Here is a 15,353-nt window from a genome sequence, read left to right as displayed (position 1 = left end):
TTTCTTTCTTTTTTTAAAAAAGATTTATTTATTTATTGAGAGAGAGTGAGAGAGCCTGCAAGTGCACACACTCATGAGCAGGGAGAGGGGGAGGGTGTAGAGGAGGAGGGGCAGAGGGGTGGGGAGAGGGGGGGCGGGGGTAGGAAAGAGGTAGGGGAGGGGGAGAGGGAGAGGGAGACAGGCAGACTCCCTGAGTCTGAGAAGGGAGCCGGATATGGGCCTCCAACCCAGGACCCTGAGATCATGACCTGAGCTGCAATCAAGAGTAGGACACTTAACTGACTACGCCTCCCCAGGGACCCAATAAGGGGGTTTCTTTAGGGCAGCTCAGGAAAGAGGAAGTAGTGACTGGATGAGTCCTGGAGACTTGCTAAGGTAGACTGCAGAGGCTGGGAAATAGTCCAGAGAAAATCAACTGGTAAAGCCCAGAGAGAGAAGAGAACATTTCTCAGGAAAAGACAGGGAAATGCTGACCTCAGAGTTGAGCAAGATGGAAAGGAAAGCAGTTCTATTTAGATCTGAAAACAAAAGGACTCAAGCTAGAGAGGAAATGATTCTTCTCAATCATGGATTCTCAAATTTTAGTGCATTTACAGGTCATCTGGATGGATGGGGGTCATGTTAACAAATAAATGCAGCTTTCTAGGTTCCACCTCTGTGGATTCTGATTCAGTGGGTCTGGGGATTGACAGGAATATTCATTTTTAACAAGTCTATCCACTCCATAAAGTTTTTTTTTTAAATTTTATTTATTCATGAGAGACACAAGGAGCGAGGCAGAGACATAGGCGAGGGATAAGCAGGCTCCCTGCAGGGAGCCAGATGCGGAACTCGATTCCAGGCCCTGGGGGTTATGAACTGAGCCGAAGGCAGACAGACACTCAACCACTTAGCCACCCAGGCATCTCTCCATAAAGTTTCTGATACATATGATCCGCAGATTATACTTTGAGAACATTGTCAGATTGAAGATTGGATCGGCCAAGGGAATGTCTCTGTGTGTGTGTGTGTGTGTGTGTGTGTGTGTGTATGGGGTGAAGTTGTTACCTTGAGGCTTAGGATCTAAGGACTTCTGTTGTAAAGGGGTATGACAACCAAGAAGAGCCAGAAGGGATAAGTTATTGTATTGAATATGTAGAGGAGGCTGCACTTATACCACTCCTTAAATAAATATAGTTTGTACCACCAAATTCCTTTTCACAGTGAAATGACTTTAGTGAGGCATTTGGGCCAACTGGAAGTAGCTGTGAATGAGGGAACTACAGGGGATAGCACAGAGAGCAATGGTCATAGGGAGGGTCTAGGATCCCACAAACATTCTATTTCAGACTACTGGGAAGTGGTAATTAAGAATAAATGTGAGTAGAGTAAGCAGTGCTATGTCCAGAAAGTATTTTGAGCCTCAGTTATGATAACATTACATTAAAGAAGGAAAGAAAGTCTAAGTTTTTGATGAAATGCAGTTCTTTATATATGGAATTTTAGCACTCAGAATAGTAATAACACTTAAACATACGCCATAACAACAACAACAGATCACAAAATAAGCTTAGTGACATTGCAGTAACAGGAGCCATTGTACTGAGATTATCTGCTTCACTTGGATTTAGAAGAACATTAATGATTGTAATAAGCTCTCAAATAGCCTTTAATACCATGGGTTCTTCCAACTTTATACTGAAGATGAATCTTTTACTTTAAAAAAAAGTTTCACATTTCCTATCATCAGGGTCACTAGTCTTTTGGGACATGGCATGACAAATCAAGAATAAATCACAATCCTTCTTAGCACTGTAGACACAACTCAGAATCTGTGGGATGTGTAAGGGTGCACTTCCCCACTCTCCTATTCTCCACTTAAAAGAGTTTTGCATGGGCTAATTGGCTTATACTTCAGCATAGTGTTTCCTAATAACTTCAACACACTTCTTGAGAAAAATTTCATACAGGAATGCAGGAACACGCACACTTGCCATATAACTTCAGGGGACTTGGGGGGCCTCGAAAGCCCATCCAGGCTTTCCACTTGTACAGAGTCCTCACATTAAGAACTCCTGCCTCAGAGGTTTCAATACCTCTGCTGTTTGCTGATGCTGGATTCAGCTGCCAAAGAGAAATACTGACTTTCCAGTTGATGGTTAAAATGAGGACAAGATGGTAGATGTATGTGTAGTTTTATATTACTGGACCCTTAACTTGAGTAAATATGTGGATGTGGAGATGAAGTTGGTTTTCAGAGTATATACGACTCATGTTCTAAGTCCTTAATTTTGAATTCTCTTATGTGAAGCCAGAGTTAGTTCCCATTTGGGAAAGCACCCTCTCAAGTTCTACTTTAATGTCTGATTTGTGATCATATAGTTCCTTTTGAAAATACAGGCAGGTTGTAAATATTGACACGGCCAACTCCAGGGTATAGTGACTGGTGTGGGGCCAACTGATGCCCCTTGGTGAATACTGGATACCTAGTCAGGCTGCTTTTGGGGGTGAAAAGCAGCAGCTGGTGTGTAATGTGCTTGGTTCTGAGTGCAAAACATAGGTTTTCCTATCTGAAGCTGATCATCTGTTTGGACCCTGATAGCTTTGGAGAGAAGTCCTTTTCCTTTGTAGCCTTAAACCACAGAAGCCCAGTTAGCCATCCTTTGTTAGTGGGTACCTGACTTGCAATTTGGGGAACTAGTGTTTTTGGTAGGAAGATCATGTCTTTGTTAATCTCCTGTCTGCTTGGACTATGATAGGGGTTTAGGCAGGGTCTGGAGATTTACCGGAAACCTAACTGCTTGAATTAGCCAATTCTGTTGAAAGTTGATAAGAACGTATTATTGTGTCATGTTAGTAGAGAGGGCAGATACAGGGTGGGGAGTGAAAATGCTCCCCATCTTCAACCCTCCGGAGAAAAAATATGTGTAATTGGCTGCATGAATTGTGAAATCTGAGTCAGGCTTCTCTTGGTCTTGTGTAGCATAAGGATTCGAGGTAGAAAAAGAAAATCTATGACAAATAAATTCAAGTAATTAGTGCAGGTCAACTTCTACAACCAGTTTAAGTGTTGTTACCCATGACAGGGTCTCCTACCAATTTCAATTCAGTGTATTCAATGCAGTTGATTTATTTTAATTTTAATTTAATACGTTCAGTGCATTTTAATAATAATACTACATCATAGAATACTCAATTACAGCCCAGGGAACAGAAATAGCTCATGTATGCCAAAGGTCAATAGCAAACGTCCCACCCCTCCTGTCTCCTAGAGATTGCCCTCCTTGGAGCGTCCTCACACCTAGCCACCTAATTGCCAATGCAAGGAATTGACTGGCATGAATCTCTACCTTAATGACCTTTCTTTCTTTCAGTTGATCCTTTGGAACAGGACCCCTACTTTTCCTTTGCTTTCCCCACTGCCATTCCAGCTGATGCCGTTTGAACCTCTCCGAACACACAAATCTCAACCTGAACCTTCTCAGTTGCCACAAAATTTTTTTCCTGTCTTTTTCCAACTGAAAATGATCTCAACCATGATTGATAAGTGTAAGAATGCCTGTGATTATGCCTTCTAACAGGAAAAAGGAAAGCAATATATTTCAATTCAGACTTAAATGGTGTAAAATTACTGCCATCAACTACAAAAACCCTTAAAATATTTAGAAATCCCCTTTGGTATACTTTCTTTGGCTAAAACCTGATTTTCCTTAAGTCCCAATATCTTTGGGCAGTGACTTGCTGAAATTTGTATCAGTGGTCTCTCTCTTTCTCTCTCTTCCTCTGGTTGTGATAAGGGAGTAGAAGAGGGTGTTGGACGTACATACAGGAAATAGGAGGGGAAAAGGCAGAAAAATCTTACATGTTGACAGTATCACAATTTCCTATGTCTGCTGAAATAATATTGTCACTATATTCCTATGCTTAGAATATCTGGTAATATAAGAGAGATATCTATAATAACACGGATTTAAAAATATAGTAGTAATACATGTTCAATGTAGCCAATGTAGTGTGTAACTTTTAATTTAAATATAGGTGTTTAGGGACGCCTGGGTGGCTCAGCGGTTGGGTGCCTGCCTTCAGCCCAGGGCGTGATCCTGGAGACCTGGGATTGAGTCCCGCATCGGGCTCCTTGCAAGGAGCCTGCTTCTCCCTCTGCCTGTGTCTCTGCCTCTCTCTCTCTCTCAGTCTGAGTCTCTCATGAATAAATAAATAAATAAATCTTAAAAAAAAAATATAGGTGTTTATATTTTATTTGTAAGCATTTAATTACGTTTTTACATATAAAATATGCCCTCGGGATCCCTGGGTGGCGCAGCGGTTTGGCGCCTGCCTTTGGCCCAGGGCGCGATCCTGGAGACCCGGGATCGAATCCCACATCGGGCTCCCGGTGCGTGGAGCCTGCTTCTCCCTCTGCCTATGTCTCTGCCATTCTCTCTCTCTCTGTGACTATCATAAAATAAATTTAAAAAAAAAAAATAAATAAAATATGCCCTCATGCTAGTACTTTCCCTCCAAAATGTGCAGAATATACAGGAAGAAGCCCAAAGTCAGCATTGCTTCCTAATGGAAGAGGAATACAGCTGATGGTTAAACGGATTACTTGAACGAATGAAAGGCCAGAAACTATGGTATCTTTGACCAGTCCTATAGCTACCTTCTCTTCATCCTCTCTGTCTCAGGAGAAGCAACTTCTAAATGTGGACAGTGGCAGTGTTTCTCTTCAATTCTAGAGCCATAAGAACACTTGAGAGTTTTCTGTATGGCAGCAAAGTTCTATGTAAAACCTGGATCAGAAGTTCAAAACCCAAACCAATAGTTTTGGATTTCCCCAAGGGCTACCCATTTGACATGTCATCCAGGAAAGACCCAACATATAGATAATATGGAGGAAAAAATAAAAGTTTCTCTTCCAACAGAGGCTAGACACTTGTGGTTTTCAGTGTAAAAACTAGATTGTGCAACTGTACTCATGAGAAAAAATCACCAACACTTTCAGCTTTAGCTGATGTTCAATTTTGTTTTCGACCTTGGACCAGCCACGCTTATGAAGTTATATTACTTTAAAGCTTTCTCTGGTTAGCTGGGCCATTCTCTAGAGGCTGTAATGATCATAATTTAAAAATCTTCCTGCATTCCTTCATGCTACTTGGAATTTAAATGTTAGTGCTCCTTCCATTGTATATTTGGTTACGACTGGTTTTATTTCTCAACAGGTATGTAGCCTCATTATTTTATCTGTCGATTGTAATGACTTTTCTTTCTTTTGCCAATTTTGAGAGTGCTTAACAATTCTTAGATTGTTAACAAATGAATTACTGGGGTATAATGCAGGATAAATAAAAAAATCAGTTGCCTTCACAGTCTTTTAAAGTTTGATCAGGAACCTTTAAATTATTATCAAGTTTTTCCTTTTTTCTATAAAATATTGGCCAAAGGACTATTTATAAACAGTATCATCAGCCAGTTAGGGAAAAAGAGTCGAATGATCCTTTATTCTCACTACTTAGTAGGCTCTGTTCTAAATCATTATTTTGGCTTATTTTAGATGGCTGAAGAAAGGCCTCTTTTCAAAAAATTGCAAGGAACTGGGCAGTAAGAATGAAGAACCTTAAAATGTTTATAGCCTTTGACTCCTTCTAAGAGTTATTCATAAGAAAACAGTATTTCATTACAATAGGAAAACTTTTCAACACAAAAATTTTTTTTTGTAAAAATTTTTTTATAATAGAGAAACCTAAAAATCACCTAAAACGTGCAACAGAAAGGATGATTAAATAAATTATATTTAAGCCTACTAAATATTTATTAAAATATTTTTTGAGTGATGCTTAATGATAAGAAAAAACCTAGGGTATAAAATCATGTATTTTTGCTTAAAGAGGCCTATATTTATTTTTTATACATAAATTTAGAATGTGAAAATAAACCAATATATTAAAAATTATCATCTAGTGTGTGGTAAGACTACATATAATTTTAAAATGTTTTTGATTTTTCTTGTATTTTCTGTAATTAACATGTATTATTTACATAATAAAAAGCCCCAAGCTCCTTAGTAAAATATAGTCAATTTATGGCGTTATGCTAATAATGAAACTAGTAAAATGATTTTGATATGAGAGTTATTTTGACATTTTGAGGGCTTTGAGCACCCTAAACCTATAATTAAGTTTTATCTTTTAAGATTTAGAGGATCTTTAGATTTAGAGGGATCTCAAGTCTCTTATATTTTAAAACTTGATAAGCCATAGAAAAATCACTTTTAATGGGAGATGTTGGAGTTATTAAATAGGTTTGTGAGTGGTTCATGTTTTTAAAATAAGAGAGAATTAGCTTCAGCTATAATAAAAATTTAAGCAAAGTATAAAACATGCAATTGATGAATACAGATGACTATTTAAAAATTTTTATATGAAAATATTCCCAAAGGTATTCTTTAAGAGGCACATTTTTCTGATGCATCTGAATATTTAATTTAAAAATAATTGACTTTAAAAAATTTTGAAAGGCATGCCTACTAGGCAAATCATAAATGTATTCATTCTAGTATAATGTAAGAAAATTACCTTGTAGCCTTTCATGGCCATTTTTATACACAATAATATATCCAAAGGTTTATTTGTCTTAATGCCAAACATTATTTGGAACCTATTTAAATTATTTCAAAGTTGATTAGTTTAGCAAAGAAGAGAATTTTCCTTTTAAACGTGAGTGAAATTTTTAATGTTTGATTTGTGTAATATTCTTGGTTACATTTTTTGTTTATTTTTGTGTGTGATTGTCTCTGGCTTTGGTGTAACAATTAACTCATGATCCTGTCAGGACAGCTATTGTTCGTGAGACATAACTTACAGATTAGTAATGATTTCAGCTGCAAGTTATACAATACTTGGCTAACAGTAACTTAAGAAAAAAAAATCCCAATTAATTTCTCCCATATAACAAGAAATCTGGATGTCTCCCTCTTTCTGTCATGGGCTCAATGGCTCAGTGGCTCAGTGATACTGTCTCTGCAGTTCTCTTGCCTTTCCTCATGGTTGCAAGATGGCTGCTGCAGCCTTGAGCCCTATGTATTCATCATCCATTGAGAGTGAGCCTGTGAGTGTTGGGCTGGATGGAGATGGAGGGAGGCTAAGTTGGCAGGGGCTCTCTCTTTTTCTAGGAAAGCCAAAAGCTCCCCACATACCTCTCAAACAGGTAGCAGCTTCAGTGTTGCTGCCAGAACTGGGTTACACGTTTGAGGCAGGTGGAGAAATAGGAAATAGAATCATTATAATTGCCTTAGACCATGCATTCATAATGGAGAGGGAGGGACAGGGATAGGGTGGGGCTGGGGTCAGGGTGGGATAGGCTGGTGCTAATGATAAGGTAGAAAACAGAGTTTTTTGGTGGGGAGAAGAGGCATAAAAAATCTTACTTTTTAAATGTATAAAGATGCACAAATATAAGCAGATATACATATAATTCATAACCAGACATCTACATGGTATTAGAATTTCATGAGTGTAGTGCTTAGGAAAAAAGTGTCTAAAAATGTCCTTGGGGTGATCATGGAAAAAAGGAAAAAAAGCTGAAGGGTGTCTGGGAGGCTCAGTCGGCTAAGTGTCTGCCTCGGCTCTGGTCATGATCTGGAGGTCCTGGGATCGAGTCCTGCATTGGGCTCCCTGCTCAGAGGGCAGCTTGCCTCTCCCTCTCTCTGCCCCTCCATCTTACTTGTGCTCTCTCTCTCTCTCAAATAAGTAAATAAAATCTTTTTTTTTTTTTTAAAGGTTGAGAAATCCTGGTCTAAACCAAGCACGATCCATTCTTGAGGCTTTGCACATAGTCTTACAAACAAAATTGGATTCTATTACTAATAACAAAGGGAAGCATAGATATTGAATAGAAAACTAACAATCCCTATCACGGACGATGTCATAAATTAAATTAATGAACAACTTCCATGATCTTGTCATTGGCGGTCTTCTCTCATTTGAGCTATGCATTTCTTAAGGAACTGTGTCGTATTCGTCTTCGTGTATTAGTACACAAGGCCCTCCATACATATATTTTGTACATTGAATGGAAACTAACAGCTGTTTTATAGCTGGACCAGTTACCCCCAAACATTAATTCCAGCTTGTCTCCCTACCCCAAAAGCCTCCAGCAGCTTTCCAGTTGCTTACAGGCATGAGGTCCACCTTGTCCTTGCTTCCTACCACTTCCTCAGCTATTATCTGGGGTCTCCTCGCACTGATCTGCCTGGCCCCTAAACACATCTTTGGTCTCCTGTTATCTGTGCTTTCACCCATGCAGTCCCTTCTCTTGTTAACCATCAAACTCCTTTCCCGCTGGGACTCTATTCGGAGTCCCTTCCTCTGGGAGTCCTGAGGTGATTCCACTTGCCTGCAAGGCCTCTTCCTTCCTCTCTAACTTTTTTAAGCCCTTCCCTTCACAATCTCGTTTAGGTTCTGCTTCCTTCCCAAATTCTTGACAGGGCCCCTCAGCCCCCATGCTTCTCCCCCCTCTTTATTTTTTTTAAAAGATTTTATTTACTTATTTGAGAGAGAGAGAGAGAGAAGAGTAAGCATGAGAGAGAAGGAGCGGGCGTGAGGGGCACAGAGAGAGAAGCAGACTCCTCCTGGATGCAGGGCTCGATCCTGGGACTCCAGGATCATGACCTGAGCCAAAGGCAGATGCTTAACTGACTGAGCCACTCAAGCCTCCCTCTCCCTCCTCTTTAAATCCTACTGTGTTTCTGGTCTGTGTCATTCTTGAGTGTGCCTTATTAAATAGTTCGGTGTACGTAATGTCTTGTTGCCCGACTCAAGCATCTGTATCTTGTCTCCACAATAGGCTGAATTCCAAGAGAGCAAGGAAACTCCTACAATATCCAGTGTAGTGCTGCGCATCAAGGAAACAATTAGTAAAACTTGGTTAAATAGTAGATATTATTGATAAATGTTAATCAATAAAATGAGAGGGGATAAGTACTTGGCGATTGTTTTCTCCAATTCTAAAATCCACTGTTTTTTTGTGTGTGTTTTAACATAAACATACCCAGAATCATTGGATCCATTCGCAACAGAAAGATCTAAAGGCATTACTTAGGAGCTAGAAGCTGTCACTCGCTCTGTTCTGCCTTCTAGGTCCTGATGCTCTCTGCACGAGAGAACTGGAGGCGTGGAAATGTGGTGGAAAGCTCAGGGCTTTGAAGCTAATCAGAGACAAGTTATTAATTTCTCTGGACCTCAGTCATCCTATCTGTGAAATGGGGATAGTATGATTTGCCATGTGGGACTGTTGTGAGGATAAAATGAGGTCATAGATGAATGTGTCTGCTTCAGGATCTGGTACTTGTAGGCACTGAATAAATGGTGCTGTGGATGGTTTGGCTTGTCGGCCTGATGTTTTGCAAGCAATATGTTTTTGTTTACTGAATTTCCCTCTCAATATTCCCTTGAAAAGAGGAGGTAACTTAGGTGTGCTTTTTCAAAAGGTATTTCTATCTGAGGAATTGGAATAAGAGTAGAACCCACATTTCATAGCATTTTGAGCTGGAATGAAATCCTCTTGTTTTATGGATAATGAAAGAAACACTTTAAGACAGCGAGCAGCTTGCTTCTCCTTATGAGGCCAGTGGCACAGATGAAACTGAACCTAGATATCCTGACCCATGTTTTAGAGCTTTTTCTACTTGTTGAGGATTGCCCATCTGGCAGATAAAAAAACAACAACCCAGAATGCCAGTTTTTGATTTTGAATTTCAGACAAATAACTTTTTAAAAAAAAGATTTTATTTATTTATTCATGAGAGACACACACAGAGGCAGAGACACAGGTAGAGGGAGAAGCAGGCTTCATGTAGGGAGCCCGACGTGGGACTCAATCCCAGGTCTCCAGGATCAGGCCCTGGACCGAAGGTGGCGCTAAACCGCTGAGCCACCAGGGCTGCCCAACAAATAACTTTTTAAGTTATATTCCATCACCATCAGTTAAAGTTTAAAGAACCACACGTTTGGAGAACAAATGAGAAAAGAATCGATGTGCAGGGGATATCTGATATATAATTATGCTTATTGGCAAGATGTTTTAATAGGCATCGAGGCTTTTTCACAAGGGAAAAATGGCACTTTGGGCAAGTGAGAGTGTTGATTTTTTTTTTTTTTTTACAAAGTTCCTTTATTATAAAAATTCAAATTCACCTAAAATTAGTCCCCATGCCCATCATCCAAATTCAGCAATTGTCAAGATATTGCCATATTTGTTTCATCCTCTTACCCCTTTGCTGACATAGTTTAAAGAAATCTCAGACATCATGTCACTTTACCCACCTATGTTATACATCTATAAAATCAAGAATATTTTCTTACATGACCATGCTGTCATTATCCTACCTAACGAAATTAGCAGTGATCTTTTGACAGTTTCCCATACTTAATCTATAATCATATTTCACTGACTGTCTCAAAAACATCTTCTTAGAATTGGCTTATTTAATCCAGTATCCAAACAGAGTCCATCCATTATATAGGTGTTATGTTTCTTAAGTATCTTTTTAAAAAAATATTTTATTTATTTATTCATGAGAGGCTCAGCGAGGGAAAGGCAGAGACACAGGCAGAGGGAGAAGTAGGCTCCATGCAGGGAGCCTGATGTGGGACTCAATCCTGGGACTCCAGGATCACGCCCTGGGCTGAAGGCAGGTGCTCAACTGCTGAGCCACCCAGGCATTGTAAGTATCTTTGATATTCATTATTTTTAGTGATGAAAATGAACCAATGGAGAAAGACACTGGTTGCTGTGTTCGGGTAATTTTATTAGGCTAATAGGAAGTTGTTACATTGCTCTTATGTAGATGGCAAAACTGAAAGGGGGTTTTGCAAACAGGGATGTCATAAATGATTGTTCCTAAGGTGATCAGTGACGATAGTTCTATTGCTATGTTTAGAATAAATGAAAAAGAAAGAAAAGGGAGAGAGATTTTGTTTTGTTTTATCTTTTGGGCTGATTGGTTTTTGTGTGCTGAGGCTGATTCACCAATAATATGGGGATAATAACATAATAGTCCTTACTTCCCAGACTGTGAAGGTCAGATGAAAAGCTAGGAAGCTGTGTTTAGCTGTGAAGCAGCGTTTCCTCAATCTGATTGTTCTGCATCATCTAGTGCTTTACAAATAGTTTCTCTGGTTCTTCCCAGACCTACTGAATGAGAATGTACCCAGGAGGGGCCCAGGAAAACATATAAAACCCTTAGGGTAATTGTGATGATGATTAAATATGGGACCACTGACTTTACCCTCCTTGCACCTTGATTGCTTTATTGTGATACTTCTCAAGGCTAATGAATGGTACTTCACAGTGCTGTGGGTGGATAACAAATGCAGTGAATAAACACCAAATGCTTCCTGAACACCTTAGTTATGATCAGTGTTATGAGTCCGGGTGATCCATATCCATATGTTGGACACTGTACTTTAGGATGGATTAGAATTCTTCAGCTTACATTGTTCCCTGTGTAACATCTAGTATGGTGCCCAGCACATAGTTGGAGGGCAGTACGTATCAGAGAAATTAATACATAATGATATTATTGAGAATTTGGATCAGTGACAATTCAAATTATCCATCCACAGGCAACACAAGGAACTGGTAGGCCACCGGTTGCTATCCTAACTTAGGAGGGGTCCAGACTTAGATGGGAATGGCTTAGAGAATGGGATTAATGCCCAATAATATATATCTTCCAATGTCTCACCTCTCTTTATATAAGGTTTTTGTATTTTTTAAAACTTCCTCCTCTTTCAATCAAAATGGGCTTTGAGGAAATAATGAGACTGGAAGCACATGTATATAAATTTGGCAATGGTAACAAGGCCTTTACCTTACAAAGAGACTCAACATTTGAAGAAAGCACCAAACCTCTAGAGGCATCTAGGAGGCTCAGTTGGTTAAGCATCTGACTCCTGATTTTGGCTCAAGTCATGATCTCAGGGTCATGGGATCGAGCTCCACACTGGGCTCCCTGCTCAGTGGGCAGTCTGCTTGAGATAGTCTCTTTCCCTCTACCTCTCTCCCCATGTGCACACACACTCTCTCTCTAAAATATAAACAAACAAACAAACAAACAAACAAACAAACTTAAAAAAAAAAAAAGCACCAAGCCTCTAGAGAAAGGGCTACTACAATGATGGGAGAGATGTTCAGCAGTAAGGGAACTTCTCATCACCCTTGATATTATTCCATGTAGGTGGGTATCTTCTGGTCAGACTGGTCCTTGAAGGGGACATGCTGGATGGCTCCTGTGCCAGTGGACTGGAAAGGCTGAGAGTCAAGACCTTCTTGCAGGAGATTCTTATCAGTAGGGATGACAGTTGCTACTGCTAGATTGGGAAGCTACCTCCTTCACCATCTTCCTCCTTTTCTATTTTCCTGTGGGAAAGATTCCCCAGAACTGGGCATCTTGATTCTCCCAGATGAAGAATTGTGCTGTGGGGATCTTCTCAGATGTTTCTGAACTATAGTTCTTCAAAATGAGGAGTCCAGAATACTCAGTTCTGTGCATGCACAGCAGTGACACTGGAATTCAGGCAGGAGAATATCATTAGAGAGAAGATAACAGACTTTTCAAGTGGTAGAAAAGGGGAGCCCTCTATCTCATACACCCCATGATGCAAAAAAGGCAGGTACGTAGTTCATCCACTGATAGTTAACTCAATGGCAGTGAAATTTCTTGGGACCTCATTTTAGCAAAACAGCTAATGTGAGTCTCATTCTTTTAGTTCCTGATCATAGACACACACACACACACACACACACACACACACACACATGCATGCACATCTTGAGAAAGGCTAGTAAAACTTTATGGGAAATGGAACACTGAAGAGTTCCCTGGGAGGTTTCAAAATTTAATTTCGTTAGGTAAGCACCTTTAGGATGATAAAGTGGAAGGAAGGAAATGGAGGTCTTCATGGTATTTCTGAGTGTTATAAGATATTACCTAATGTGTAAGAGAAGAGGTGGTTGGAGAAGGACGGAATGAGGTTAGGAGGTTATCCTCTGGTGCATTTCAGTTCACTTTGGGACCATGTACTTAAGAAGGTTGGCTAATGGTGATGTTCAGAGTGGTTCCTTTCTGAGTCCTACTATTGTCTCTTGCAAGTAATTTGAGGTGGGTTTGCACCAGTAAGACAAGACTAGGGTAGCCTAGTACATGAAGGTGAGTAGAGAATCATCACCTAGGAGTTGAATTTAAATGAAAAGATATTAATCAGAAAGAAAATGACTGGTCATCCATGGAAACATAACAAGTCTGAGAATTGTATTTGGGCAGTTCCCATACATGCACTGCCAATAGAGAGAGAATCTTGGCTAATGGACTTCCTGTATTTTGATCCCATTCCCAAGACAGAAGGAGGAAGTGCAACTTAAGTTAAGCCTGTTCTTGACCATTCTGGTCCTCATTGATAAAGGAAAGAAATTCCCATAAATCCTAACAGTGGTACCCATCTCTATGACACAAGAAACTTCTTTTCTTAGGATCTTAGTTTCCTTAGGAATTTTTCTAGCATGCCCAGCAGATTGGTCCAGGCATGGTTCAAGTCCCTGGATTATCTTGCATTTGTTTGTTTTAACGTGAGTGGCATCTGAAAGAGCTTGGTTATGAGGCATTCCAGGCTGAGTAAGAAAAGGACTTAGAGACCCAGAGACACTTGCTTATCTGACAAATACGGTGACCTCTGCGGGGAAGGGGATCTCAGACTTTTCAGAGTCATTTCATTAGTCTAAGGCTGATCCTGACCCCGGATGCAGGCCTCCTGTGCCACACTTTCTTAAAAAAGAAATCTTATCCAAGGATACTAGCAAATGCTACTTCTACCCAGGAAGGAACTGTAGGACACATTTGTATTTTCTTTCACAAACGATTATGAGCTATTTTTGCCCTTTTATTTTTTTGGCTTGGGTAGAACAGCAATATATGTTTATGAAGGAAATTTGGAAACTATAGATAAGCACAAAAAAAGAAAAAAATTATGATTGTATAAGAACATTACTAACATCTTGATATAGTTACTTACTCCTCATTCTATTTTTATTGAAAAATCAGGGTCATTTGCACATAGTGTTTTGAACTTGCTTTTTTTTTTGTAACAGTGTTGTCATACACTATTTTCTATGTTGTTAAGTATTTTTCTAAAATAATAAACTATTCAATGATAAGAAAGTGTGCTTTTTTCCTCTTTGAAAAGTTATCCTGTGTGGCAAGTTGTCTTATATTTAAAGACTAGAGACAAATGAGGGCAAAAATGAATAGAAATGGCAAGTCAGTTCCACAGGGAGTGTATTTTCTGAAAGTCCCTGCTGCTAGAAACAGATTTAGGATTATGCTTTTGGTTCCAAGCATGTTGATGACAGCTGTGTGAAGTTATAAGAGTAGGCATTAAGGTATTGAACTCTAGGTCAGAGCTGTGGATAATGTAGAAAGAGCTCCAAGTCCCTTGCCAGAGCAGATGTTTTTCTAGCATCTCCCTCCCTGCTAGGACCTGTGCTAGTTGCTCCTCCACGGACATCTGGTCCTCAACTTTTGGTTGTTTTAAGTTTGTGGAGGATGCTTTTATAAGGCTTGAGAACTTTTGTCCTCAGTGTGGGCATTTAGGAGGCCGAGTGATATGTTTTTGTTTTTGTTTTGTTCAGAAAAGCCCTGAGGATAACTCAGAGAACTGTGGGAGTTTGTGGGGCTTCCATGATACTCACTTTTGGGCCCTTGGCCACCTTGGCCACCAAGTTGCTCTGCTGTAGAGGTCTGTAAAAGGGCTGGATGTTTTCTCCAATCACTCTCTGAAAACTCCCTAAGGCACTCAGTATTTGTAAGTTCTCTCCTTCGCTGATTAGGTCAATTAACTCTAAATTGAATAGGGACATGTTTTCAGGAAAAGAGGCCCAAATTTTGTTTGTATTTTGTGGAAACCCAATACATTTGCTGCTGAACACAGTCCTGAAATCAGAGGCCTGAGGCCCTTATGCTTAGCTTGATTGATGTGTCCTCGCTGAGGCCTTTTTTAACATAACATCCTCTGAGCCAAGGTTCCGGGCTGGAAAAGGAAGGACAAGCAAGGCAAGGCAAAAAGGGAAATCCTGGGAGCTGGAAAAGATCATCATGGCAGGAATTTTGAGCTATGCCCCTTTGCCTTCCTCTCTGTTAACCTCTGCTCACAAAGTAGTGTGTGTTATCAGTGCTTTCATAGAAACATGAAATAACCCTGGAGAGGCCTATTAGAGCTCGGTGCCTAATTTTACAGATGGAGCAGCTGAAGTCTGGGGAAGCTAACTGCGGTGAGCGAGGTCACATGGTCAGTGGTAGAGCCAGAATTCAAGCCTGACTCACA

General features: G+C 39.9%; 1 protein-coding gene across 6 annotated transcripts in view; it reads left to right on the top strand.

Moving 5' to 3' along the window:
- Nucleotides 1–15,353, top strand: part of RHOH (ras homolog family member H) — a 49,161-nt gene that overhangs the window by 12,105 nt on the left and 21,703 nt on the right. For 2 of the 6 annotated variants that reach the window (XM_072737854.1, XM_072737855.1), the window contains exon 1: nt 4,990–5,198. The exons of the other annotated variants lie outside the window; for them this stretch is intronic. The gene's annotated coding sequence lies outside the window, so the exon portion shown is untranslated. Of the gene's footprint in view, nt 1–4,989; nt 5,199–15,353 lie in introns of those variants that run through there. 6 annotated transcript variants of the gene reach the window in all.

Source organism: Vulpes vulpes, chromosome 14 (genome assembly GCF_048418805.1).
Source record: "Vulpes vulpes isolate BD-2025 chromosome 14, VulVul3, whole genome shotgun sequence".
NCBI classification, from domain to species: Eukaryota; Metazoa; Chordata; class Mammalia; order Carnivora; family Canidae; genus Vulpes; species Vulpes vulpes.
The sequence above is the reverse complement of the archived record's forward strand: the minus strand, read 5'-3'. Positions and strand labels throughout refer to the sequence as shown.